At 39.9% G+C, this 10,346-nt stretch overlaps 4 non-coding genes across 4 annotated transcripts; all 4 read left to right on the top strand.

Moving 5' to 3' along the window:
* The first annotated feature begins 743 nt into the window (after window positions 1–743).
* On the top strand, window positions 744–816 carry TRNAR-CCU (transfer RNA arginine (anticodon CCU)). The gene has a single exon. It is a non-coding gene; the product is annotated as a tRNA-Arg (tRNA).
* A 3,828-nt stretch (window positions 817–4,644) lies between these two features.
* Window positions 4,645–4,717, top strand: TRNAR-UCG (transfer RNA arginine (anticodon UCG)). The gene has a single exon. It is a non-coding gene; the product is annotated as a tRNA-Arg (tRNA).
* A 3,103-nt stretch (window positions 4,718–7,820) lies between these two features.
* TRNAR-UCG (transfer RNA arginine (anticodon UCG)) lies at window positions 7,821–7,893 on the top strand. Its single transcript has one exon. It is a non-coding gene; the product is annotated as a tRNA-Arg (tRNA).
* A 1,515-nt stretch (window positions 7,894–9,408) lies between these two features.
* TRNAR-UCG (transfer RNA arginine (anticodon UCG)) lies at window positions 9,409–9,481 on the top strand. The gene has a single exon. It is a non-coding gene; the product is annotated as a tRNA-Arg (tRNA).
* The last annotated feature ends 865 nt before the right edge of the window (window positions 9,482–10,346 follow it).

Raw genomic sequence — 10,346 nt, 5'->3', positions numbered from 1 at the left:
TTTCCAATACTCTTGTAGTCCTCACTTTCTCATTACTAATCATTAATAAAGTGGAGTGCATACTGTAAACTCATTCAGGTTGCATCTTCAGTCTAACTACTTGTGCATTTTAGTGGCATTAAAAAGTGCTTCTATGCCGACGCACTGAATATGTAATAGGTTTGCAGAATGTTGACGTGACAGAATGGGTTTTTAGCTTAAGTGTGTGTAGAAGAACTGCAAGGTGTGTGCCTATGTGTGCATAGAGTGGTACATGTGTAAAATCTGTATGATTTGGGCAGTTAAAGTGCTGATTTTGCCTCTGAGTAAGAAAAGTACTACACAAAATGTATAAAGGATCGGCACATTGGCTGCCTTTGCTGATGCCCCCGTTGCCTAATTTGTAGTGCAATGGTTAAGTTGCAGAGTGTGGTTGAACTTGGTTAGGAGACTTAGTGCCTCTTTCCGTGTCCTACTGATGATAAGGATGGCTTGATACCATTTTCTAAGCCCAGTATATTGAGAAAAGAAGTAAGTGAAGAAGAAGTGAGGAGTCGAAAGTGGTTCTCCAATTTCTCTCCACTTGCTAAAATTGCAAAGTCTCCATTATAGCATAGAAGAGAGCGTTAAAGTCGGGGATGGAAGAGGATGAAAATGGGAAGTTTACTTATAGAGAGAAGTGAGAAATGCCCTGTGTGCACACACCGGTGTCTGACCATAGAATACATTTAAATATTGCCTCTAGAAAAGAGCTATGCATGTGTGCCTCAGTGGCCTAATGGATAAGGCACTGGCCTCCTAAGCCAGGGATTGTGGGTTCAAGTCCCATCTGAGGTGATAACAGAAATCCTCCCTCCCCTCTTTCTTTTCCAGAAAATTAGGTAGATTTATTACATGCTTCCTCTCAGAAGTTTATGAGGGATTAGGTACTTTGAAACGGTCCCGTTTTACTTGTGTACACTTCACAGTCATGTTAGTGTTCTGAAACTGCAAAGTAGATTTTTAAATGCCTATTTTTGTGAGATGCATTTTCGACCGGCCACAACATATTCCTTTGGAAAAAATGATTTGAATTAGATTGGTGTGAATCTTGTTTCTAGAGGTGGTGACAGGCTTTCAGCTACTTGAATAGGTCAAGCCAGGATTCATAAAACTTATACAACCTATGTGAGTGTGAAAAATTAGCATTTGCAGGAAGGAGCAATTTGTACTACTTTCAAAACAGTTTCACTCCACGTCTGGAAACGTCCAGAGCTATGTAGAGCATACAAATGAGCTTTAAACTCATGAGGAAAGAGGTTTGTATGGAAAAAGGAAAACAAAAGCATATCGTACTCATAAAATTCTCAATATATAGATTCCAAAAAAGTGCTTCCAGCGAAAAGAGCTGAAAGAACACTATGGGATGTAAACCTGAATACCTTTCAATAATATGTTCTCCATCCATGCATACCACCTACATGATAAAAATCATCTCAGGTGAATGGATGACTGCGTGGCCTAATGGATAAGGCGTATGACTTCGGATCAGAAAATTGAGGGTTCGAGTCCCTTCGTGGTTGTTTTTGGCCAATGGTCACACAATCTGCTTTACATTCAGAGCGGAAAAAGTATTTTCCAATACTCTTGTAGTCCTCACTTTCTCATTACTAATCATTAATAAAGTGGAGTGCATACTGTAAACTCATTCAGGTTGCATCTTCAGTCTAACTACTTGTGCATTTTAGTGGCATTAAAAAGTGCTTCTATGCCGACGCACTGAATATGTAATAGGTTTGCAGAATTTTGACGTGACAAAATGGGTTTTTACTTTAAGTGTGTGTAGAAGAACTGCAAGGTGTGTGCCTATGTGTGCATAGAGTGCTACATTGGTAAAATCTGTATGATTTGGGCAGTTAAAGTGCTGATTTTGCCTCCGAGTAAGAAAAGTACTACACAAAATGTATAAAGGATCGGCACATTGGCTGCCTTTGCTGATGCCCCCGTTGCCTAATTTGTAGTGCAATGGTTAAGTTGCAGAGTGTGGTTGAACTTGGTTAGGAGACTTGGTGCCTCTTTCCGTGTCCTGCTGATGATAAGGATGGCTTGATACCATTTTCTAATCCCAGTATATTGAGAAAAGAAGTAAGTGAAGAAGAAGTGTGGAGTCGAAAGTGGTTCTCCAATTTCTCTCCACTTGCTAAAATTGCAAAGTCTCCATTATAGCATAGAAGAGAGCGTTAAAGTCGGGGATGGAAGAGGATGAAAATGGGAAGTTTACTTATAGAGAGAAGTGAGAAATGCCCTGTGTGCACACACCGGTGTCTGACAATAGAATACAGTTAAATAATGCCTCTAGAAAAGAGCTATGCATGTGTGCCTCAGTGGCCTAATGGATAAGGCACTGACCTCCTAAGCCAGGGATTGTGGGTTCAAGTCCCATCTGAGGTGATAACAAAAATCCACCCTCTTTCTTTTCCAGAAAATTAGGTAGATTTATTACATGCTTCCTCTCACAAGTTCATGAGGGATTAGGTACTTTGAAACGGTCCCATTTTACTTGTGTACACTTCACAGTCATGTTAGTGTTCTGAAACTGCAAAGTATATTTTTAAATGCCTATTTTTGTGAGATGCATTTTCGACCGGCCAGAACATATTCCTTTGGAAAAAATGATTTGAATTGGATTGGTGTGAATCTTGTTTCTAGAGGTGGTGACAGGCTTTCAGCTACTTGAATAGGTCAAGCCAGGATTCATAAAACGTATACAACCTATGTGAGTGTAAAAAATTAGCATATGCAGGAAGGAGCAATTTGTCCTACTTTCAAAACAGTTTCACTCCACGTCTGGAAACTTCCAGAGCTATGTAGAGAATACAAATGAGCTTTAAACTCATGAGGAAAGAGGTTTGTATGCAAAAAGGAAAACAAAAGCATATCGTACTCATAAAATACTCAATATATAGATTCCAAAAAAGTGCTTCCAGCGAAAAGAGCTGAAAGAACACTATGGGATGTAAACCTGAATACCTTTCAATAATATGTTCTCCATCCATGCATACCACCTACATGATAAAAATCATCTCAGGTGAACGGATGACCGCGTGGCCTAATGGATAAGGCGTCTGACTTCGGATCAGAAGATTGAGGGTTCGAGTCCCTTCGTGGCCGTTTTTGGCCAATGATCACACAATCTGCTTTACATTCAGAGTGGAAAAAGTATTTTCCAATACTCTTGTAGTCCTCACTTTCTCATTGCTAATCATTAATAAAGTGGAGTACATACTGTAAACTCATTCAGGTTGCATCTTCAGTCTAACTACTTGTGCATTTTAGTGGCATTAAAAAGTGCTTCTATGCCGACGCACTGAATATGTAATAGGTTTGCAGAATTTTGACGTGACAGAATGGGTTTTTAGCGTAAGTGTGTGTAGAAGAACTGCAAGGTGTGTGCCTATGTGTGCATAGAGTGCTACATATGTAAAGTCTGTATGATTTGGGCAGTTAAAGTGCTGATTTTGCCTCCGAGTAAGAAAAGTACTACAAAAAATGTATAAAGGATCGGCACATTGGCTGCCTTTGCTGATGCCCCTGTTGCCTAATTTGTAGTGCAATGGTTAAGTTGCAGAGTGTGGTTGAACTTGGTTAGGAGACTTGGTGCCTCTTTCCGTGTCCTGCTGATGATAAGGATGGCTTGATACCATTTTCTAAGCCCAGTATATTGAGAAAAGAAGTAAGTGAAGAAGAAGTGTGGAGTCGAAAGTGGTTCTCCAATTTCTCTCCACTTGCTAAAATTGCAAAGTCTCCATTATAGCATAGAAGAGAGCGTTAAAGTCGGGGATGGAAGAGGATGAAAATGGGAAGTTTACTTATAGAGAGAAGTGAGAAATGCCCTGTGTGCACACACCGGTGTCTGACCATAGAATACATTTAAATAATGCCTCTAGAAAATAGCTATGCATGTGTGCCTCAGTGGCTTAATGGATAAGGCACTGGCCTCCTAAGCCAGAGATTGTGGGTTCGAGTGCCATCTGAGGTGATAACAAAAATCCTCCCTCTATCTTTTCCAGAAAATTAGGTAGATTTATTACATGCTTCCGCTCAGAAGTTTATGAGAGATTAGGTACTTTGAAAATGTCCCGTTTTACTTGTGTACACTTCACAGTCATGTTAGTGTTCTGAAACTGCAAAGTAGATTTTTAAATGCCTATTTTTGTGAGATGCATTTTCGACCGGCCAGAACATATTCCTTTCGAAAAAATGATTTGAATTAGATTGGTGTGAATCTTGTTTCTAGAGGTGGTGACAGGCTTTCAGCTACTTGAATAGGTCAAGCCAGGATTCATAAAACTTATACAACCTATGTGAGTGTGAAAAATTAGCATTTGCCGGAAGGAGCAATTTGTACTACTTTCAAAACAGTTTCACTCCACGTCTGGAAACGTCCAGAGCTATGTAGAGCATACAAATGAGCTTTAAACTCATGAGGAAAGAGGTTTGTATGGAAAAAGGAAAACAAAAGCATATCGTACTCATAAAATTCTCAATATATAGATTCCAAAAAAGTGCTTCCAGCGAAAAGAGCTGAAAGAACACTATGGGATGTAAACCTGAATACCTTTCAATAATATGTTCGCCATCCATGCATACCACCTACATGATAAAAATCATCTCAGGTGAATGGATGATCGCGTGGCCTAATGGATAAGGCGTCTGACTTCGGATCAGAAGATTGAGGGTTCGAGTCCCTTCGTGGTCGTTTTTGGCCAATGGTCACACAATCTGCTTTACATTCAGAGCGGAAAAAGTATTTTCCAATACTCTTGTAGTCCTCACTTTCTCATTACTAATCATTAATAAAGTGGAGTGCATACTGTAAACTCATTCAGGTTGCATCTTCAGTCTAACTACTTGTGCATTTTAGTGGCATTAAAAAGTGCTTCTATGCCGACGCACTGAATATGTAATAGGTTTGCAGAATTTTGACGTGACAGAATGGGTTTTTAGCTTAAGTGTGTGTAGAAGAACTGCAAGGTGTGTGCCTATGTGTGCATAGAGTGGTACATGTGTAAAATCTGTATGATTTGGGCAGTTAAAGTGCTGATTTTGCCTCCGAGTAAGAAAAGTACTACACAAAATGTATAAAGGATCGGCACATTGGCTGCCTTTGCTGATGCCCCCGTTGCCTAATTTGTAGTGCAATGGTTAAGTTGCAGAGTGTGGTTGAACTTGGTTAGGAGACTTAGTGCCTCTTTCCGTGTCCTACTGATGATAAGGATGGCTTGATAACATTTTCTAAGCCCAGTATATTGAGAAAAGAAGTAAGTGAAGAAGAAGTGTGGAGTCGAAAGTGGTTCTCCAATTTCTCTCCACTTGCTAAAATTGCAAAGTCTCCATTATAGCATAGAAGAGAGCGTTAAAGTCGGGGATGGAAGAGGATGAAAATGGGAAGTTTACTTATAGAGAGAAGTGAGAAATGCCCTGTGTGCACACACCGGTGTCTGACCATAGAATACATTTAAATATTGCCTCTAGAAAAGAGCTATGCATGTGTGCCTCAGTGGCCTAATGGATAAGGCACTGGCCTCCTAAGCCAGGGATTGTGGGTTAAAGTCCCATCTGAGGTGATAACAAAAATCCTCCCTCTTTCTTTTCCAGAAAATTAGGTAGATTTATTACATGCTTCCTCTCAGAAGTTTATGAGGGATTAGGTACTTTGAAACGGTCCCGTTTTACTTGTGTACACTTCACAGTCATGTTAGTGTTCTGAAACTGCAAAGTAGATTTTTAAATGCCTATTTTTGTGAGATGCATTTTCGACCGGCCAGAACATATTCCTTTGGAAAAAATGATTTGAATTAGATTGGTGTGAATCTTGTTTCTAGAGGTGGTGACAGGCTTTCAGCTACTTGAATAGGTCAAGCCAGGATTCATAAAACTTATACAACCTATGTGAGTGTGAAAAATTAGCATTTGCTGGAAGGAGCAATTTGTACTACTTTCAAAACAGTTTCACTCCACGTCTGGAAACGTCCAGAGCTATGTAGAGCATACAAATGAGCTTTAAACTCATGAGGAAAGAGGTTTGTATGGAAAAAGGAAAACAAAAGCATATCGTGCTCATAAAATTCTCAATATATAGATTCCAAAAAAGTGCTTCCAGCGAAAAGAGCTGAAAGAACACTATGGGATGTAAACCTGAATACCTTTCAATAATATGTTCTCCATCCATGCATACCACCTACATGATAAAAATCATCTCAGGTGAATGGATGACCGCGTGGCCTAATGGATAAGGCGTATGACTTCGGATCAGAAGATTGAGGGTTCGAGTCCCTTCGTGGTCGTTTTTGGCCAATGGTCACACAATCTGCTTTACATTCAGAGCGGAAAAAGTATTTTCCAATACTCTTGTAGTCCTCACTTTCTCATTACTAATCATTAATAAAGTGGAGTGCATACTTTAAACTCATTCAGGTTGCATCTTCAGTCTAACTACTTGTGCATTTTAGTGGCATTAAAAAGTGCTTCTATGCCGACGCACTGAATATGTAATAGGTTTGCAGAATTTTGACGTGACAAAATGGGTTTTTACTTTAAGTGTGTGTAGAAGAACTGCAAGGTGTGTGCCTATGTGTGCATAGAGTGCTACATTGGTAAAATCTGTATGATTTGGGCAGTTAAAGTGCTGATTTTGCCTCCGAGTAAGAAAAGTACTACACAAAATGTATAAAGGATCGGCACATTGGCTGCCTTTGCTGATGCCCCCGTTGCCTAATTTGTAGTGCAATGGTTAAGTTGCAGAGTGTGGTTGAACTTGGTTAGGAGACTTGGTGCCTCTTTCCGTGTCCTGCTGATGATAAGGATGGCTTGATACCATTTTCTAATCCCAGTATATTGAGAAAAGAAGTAAGTGAAGAAGAAGTGTGGAGTCGAAAGTGGTTCTCCAATTTCTCTCCACTTGCTAAAATTGCAAAGTCTCCATTATAGCATAGAAGAGAGCGTTAAAGTCGGGGATGGAAGAGGATGAAAATGGGAAGTTTACTTATAGAGAGAAGTGAGAAATGCCCTGTGTGCACACACCGGTGTCTGACCATAGAATACATTTAAATAATGCCTCTAGAAAAGAGCTATGCATGTGTGCCTCAGTGGCCTAATGGATAAGGCACTGGCCTCCTAAGTCAGAGATTGTGGGTTCAAGGCCCATCAGAGGTGATAACAAAAATCCTCCCTCTTTCTTTTCCAGAAAATTAGGTAGATTTATTACATGCTTCCTCTGACAAGTTTATGAGGGATTAGGTACTTTGAAACGGTCCCATTTTACTTGTGTACACTTCACAGTCATGTTAGTGTTCTGAAACTGCAAAGTATATTTTTAAATGCCTATTTTTGTGAGATGCATTTTCGACCGGCCAGAACATATTCCTTTGGAAAAAATGATTTGAATTGGATTGGTGTGAATCTTGTTTCTAGAGGTGGTGACAGGCTTTCAGCTACTTGAATAGGTCAAGCCAGGATTCATAAAACGTATACAACCTATGTGAGTGTGAAAAATTAGCATATGCAGGAAGGAGCAATTTGTCCTACTTTCAAAACAGTTTCACTCCACGTCTGGAAACTTCCAGAGCTATGTAGAGAATACAAATGAGCTTTAAACTCATGAGGAAAGAGGTTTGTATGCAAAAAGGAAAACAAAAGCATATCGTACTCATAAAATACTCAATATATAGATTCCAAAAAAGTGCTTCCAGCGAAAAGAGCTGAAAGAACACTATGGGATGTAAACCTGAATACCTTTCAATAATATGTTCTCCATCCATGCATACCACCTACATGATTAAAATCATCTCAGGTGAACGGATGACCGCGTGGCCTAATGGATAAGGCGTCTGACTTCGGATCAGAAGTTTGAGGGTTCGAGTCCCTTCGTGGTCATTTTTGGCCAATGGTCACACAATCTGCTTTACATTCAGAGTGGAAAAAGTATTTTCCAATACTCTTGTAGTCCTCACTTTCTCATTACTAATCATTAATAAAGTGGAGTACATACTGTAAACTCATTCAGGTTGCATCTTCAGGCTAACTACTTGTGCATTTTAGTGGCATTAAAAAGTGCTTCTATGTCGACACACTGAATATGTAATAGGTTTGCAGAATTTTGACGTGACAGAATGGGTTTTTAGCTTAAGTGTGTGTAGAAGAACTGCAAGGTGTGTGCCTATGTGTGTATAGAGTGCTACATGTGTAAAATCTGTATGATTTGGGCAGTTAAAGTGCTGATTTTGCCTCCGAGTAAGAAAAGTACTACACAAAATGTATAAAGGATCGGCACATTGGCTGCCTTTGCTGATGCCCCCGTTGCCTAATTTGTAGTGCAATGGTTAAGTTGCAGAGTGTGGTTGAACTTGGTTAGGAGACTTGGTGCCTCTTTCCGTGTCCTGCTGATGATAAGGATGGCTTGATACCATTTTCTAAGCCCAGTATATTGAGAAAAGAAGTAAGTGAAGAAGAAGTGTGGAGTCGAAAGTGGTTCTCCAATTTCTCTCCACTTGCTAAAATTGCAAAGTCTCCATTATAGCATAGAAGAGAGCGTTAAAGTCGGGGATGGAAGAGGATGAAAATGGGAAGTGTACTTATAGAGAGAAGTGAGAAATGCCCTGTGTGCACACACCGGTGTCTGACCATAGAATACATTTAAATAATGCCTCTAGAAAAGAGCTATGCATGTGTGTCTCTGTGGCCTAATGGAAAAGGCACTGACCTCCTAAGCCAGGGATTGTGGGTTTGAGTCCCATCTGAGGTGATAACAAAAATCCTCCCTCTTTCTTTTCCAGAAAATTAGGTAGATTTATTACATGCTTCCTCTCAGAAGTTTATGAGGGATTAGGTACTTTGAAACAGTCCCATTTTACTTGTGTACACTTCACAGTCATGTTAGTATTCTGAAACTGCAAAGTAGATTTTTAAATGCCTATTTTTGTGAGATGCATTTTCGACCGGCCAGAACATATTCCTTTGGAAAAAATGATTTGAATTGGATTGGTGTGAATCTTGTTTCTAGAGGTGGTGACAGGCTTTCAGCTACTTGAATAGGTCAAGCCAGGATTCATAAAACTTATACAACCTATATGAGTGTGAAAAATTAGCATATGCAGGAAGGAGCAATTTGTACTACTTTCAAAACAGTTTCACTCCACGTCTGGAAACGTCCAGAGCTATGTAGAGCATACAAATGAGCTTTAAACTCATGAGGAAAGAGGTTTGCATGCAAAAAGGAAAACAAAAGCATATCGTACTCATAAAATTCTCAATATATAGATTCCAATAAAGTGCTTCCAGTGAAAAGAGCTGAAAGAACACTATGGGATGTAAACCTGAATACCTTTCAATAATATGTTCTCCATCCATGCATACCACCTACATGATAAAAATCATCTCAGGTGGACGGATGACCGCGTGGCCTAATGGATAAGGCGTCTGACTTCGGATCAGAAGATTGAGGGTTTGAGTCCCTTCGTGGTCGTTTTTGGCCAATGGTCACACAATCTGCTTTACATTCAGAGTGGAAAAAGTCTTTTCCAATACTCTTGTAGTCCTCACTTTCTCATTACTAATCATTAATAAAGTGGAGTACATACTGTAAACTCATTCAGGTTGCATCTTCAGTCTAACTACTTGTGCATTTTAGTGGCATTAAAAAGTGCTTCTATGCCGACGCACTGAATATGTAATAGGTTTGCAGAATTTTGACGTGACAGAATGGGTTTTTAGCTTAAGTGTGTGTAGAAGAACTGCAAGGTGTGTGCCTATGTGTGCATAGAGTGCTACATGTGTAAAATCTGTATGATTTGGGCAGTTAAAGTGCTGATTTTGCCTCCGAGTAAGAAAAGTACTACACAAAATGTATAAAGGATCGGCACATTGGCTGCCTTTGCTGATGCCCCCGTTGCCTAATTTGTAGTGCAATGGTTAAGTTGCAGAGTGTGGTTGAACTTGGTTAGGAGACTTAGTGCCACTTTCCGTGTCCTACTGATGATAAGGATGGCTTGATACCATTTTCTAAGCCCAGTATATTGAGAAAAGAAGTAAGTGAAGAAGAAGTGTGGAGTCGAAAGTGGTTCTCCAATTTCTCTCCACTTGCTAAAATTGCAAAGTCTCCATTATAGCATAGAAGAGAGCGTTAAAGTCGGGGATGGAAGAGGATGAAAATGGGAAGTTTACTTCTAGAGAGAAGTGAGAAATGCCCTGTGTGCACACACCGGTGTCTGACCATAGAATACATTTAAATAATGCCTCTAGAAAAGAGCTATGCATGTGTGGCTCAGTGGCCTAATGGCTAAGGCACTGGCCTCCTAAGCCAGGGATTGTAGGTTCGAGTCCCATCTGAG

This window comes from Triturus cristatus, chromosome 4_1, assembly GCF_964204655.1.
Source record: "Triturus cristatus chromosome 4_1, aTriCri1.1, whole genome shotgun sequence".
NCBI lineage: Eukaryota > Metazoa > Chordata > Amphibia > Caudata > Salamandridae > Triturus > Triturus cristatus.
The sequence above is the reverse complement of the archived record's forward strand: the minus strand, read 5'-3'. Positions and strand labels throughout refer to the sequence as shown.